The following is a 2,234-nucleotide window of genomic DNA, read 5'->3' as shown; positions in this document are numbered from 1 at the left end:
TGAAACTCATTCTTACTTAGTTTTATAATTTTTTAGTAGCAGCATAATTACCTTCTGAAAGTCACTCTGAACTAAGGCAGGATGAGGTTGTACCCCACCCATTCACCTACTTAGGAGATATGCATGCCCTTCCCAGGTGCCACTCACTATTCTAGGAGCTAGGATGCAGCAGTACAAGGTGCACAAGGTTTTTCTTTTACAGAGCATATGGGGAAGAGAAAGTGTAACAGAGGGGACTTTCTTTTTTTTTTTAATTATCATATGTATTTCTATATTCTCTAAGTCTTGCTGCCATGGGACTTTCTACCCACTAAAGCAGTGAGTTTTAGAGCTTCCAGAGAAAGAGGGATGCCTGCTTTAAAAAAAAAATAGAAAAGAAAAGTCATTACTCAGCTTTTATTCCCCAGCAAGAAAATTTTGGTGAAATCCTGGTGTCCTCAACAACTAAGCCTGAAGTACTCAGACCATGCTATTTTTTCCACAATGCAAAGTATACTTCTACCCAAAACTTGCTGACATAGGGGAAGGAGCTCAGAGAACATCAGTGCCAACATGTTGGGAGGTGAAGGAGACGGAGGGGGCTGGGAGCTGCAGTGGACTGGAGAAGAATGCGGTTTAGAATACAGAGAGGTCCAGCAGGCAGGGACAGTAAAACCAAGAACACAGGTTGGGACCTAGGGCTCCAGTTATGAATGCCAACATATCAACCACAATAGTCAGACAGGATTAGTTTTCCCTCAGCTGTCTCCAGTCCAGGAAAGCATCTGGTCCAGTCACTCCACAACCAAGACCAGCGAGGAGACAAAGGACATGTATGGATCTCTCCAATGCCATGTGGTTGTGTAAGTGATATTCCTCTGCATTCTCGTTCATCATCTTAGAAGGGAACAGAGGGAGGGAAAAGAAATCTGAAATAGTGAACATTTTATCCCCAAAAGACTGAACATTAAACAAAAGAGCACTAGCAAGGAGAGGTTTGGCCCTGAGGACCTGCACCCTTCTTGACCTGAGCCTGGAAAAGTGGTCTTAGTTGTGTCCATTGTGCTCCTGATGTCCCCTCTGTAATCTTTCTCAGGATATGCCCTAAACTTTCCAATTCCCTCTTTTTCCACTTGACCTCTGTTCTCAAGCAAAATTCTCATTTTATTTTGCCCTGATCTCAGTTAGTAGTCAAATGGAAAACAGCCAACAAATTAATCCAAACTGTTACGAATTCTGATAAGAATTTAAAAGTTATACATATACATAAAGGTTGGATAATGGTTAAAATTTAATTGGAGTAAAACTAAAAAAAATAAGAGAGTGGAAAGAAGAATTAATAGAAATTAAAAATTAAAAATGACCCCATGATGGAAGTGTTCTAAATCTGGATTGTAGTGGTGGTTATATGAATTATACATACGTATATGTATGCTGTATGAATTAACTAAAAAATATCTAATTCTGTGCTCTCCAATATGGTAGCCACTAGCCACATGTGGCTACTTAGATTTAAACTTATTAAAATGATATTGCTACAAATGTATTATATAAAATGTATTGTTATAGTAATCAAAACAATATGGTACAGGCGTAAAAATATATATAGATATCAGTGGAATAGAATTGGGTTTCCAGGAACAAACCCATAAATCTCTGGTCAGTTGAATGGTGCCAAGATCATTCAAAGAGGAAAGAATAATCTTTTCAACAAATGGTGCTGGGACAACTGGATAGCCATATGCAAAAGGATGAAGTTGGATCCCTACCTCACACCATATGCAAATATTAAGTCAAAATAGATTGAAGACCTAAATGTAAGAGCTAATACTATAAAACTCTTAGAAGAAAACATAGAGGTAAATCTTCATGACCTCGGATTTGGCATCAGAGTTTTAGATATGACACCAAAAGTACAAGTAATAAAAGAGAAAATAGGTAAATTGGGCATCATGAAAACTAAAAACTTTTGTACATCAAAAGACACCATTAAGAAAGTGAAAAGACAATCAACAGAATGGGAGAAAATATTTGCAAATTATGTATCTGATAAGGGCCTAGTATTCAGAATGCATAAAAAACCGTTGCCACTCAAAAAAACAAACATCCCCATTCTAGAATGGGGAAAGGACTAAATAGACATTTCTCCAAAGAAGATAAAGAAGTAGCCAATAATCTCATGAAAGGTGCTCAACATAATTAGTCATTAGAGAAATGCAATGAGATGCTACTTCACACCCTCTAGGATGACAATA

Source organism: Equus caballus, chromosome 15, assembly GCF_041296265.1.
Source record: "Equus caballus isolate H_3958 breed thoroughbred chromosome 15, TB-T2T, whole genome shotgun sequence".
NCBI lineage: Eukaryota > Metazoa > Chordata > Mammalia > Perissodactyla > Equidae > Equus > Equus caballus.
Note: the sequence above shows the minus strand (reverse complement) of the source record.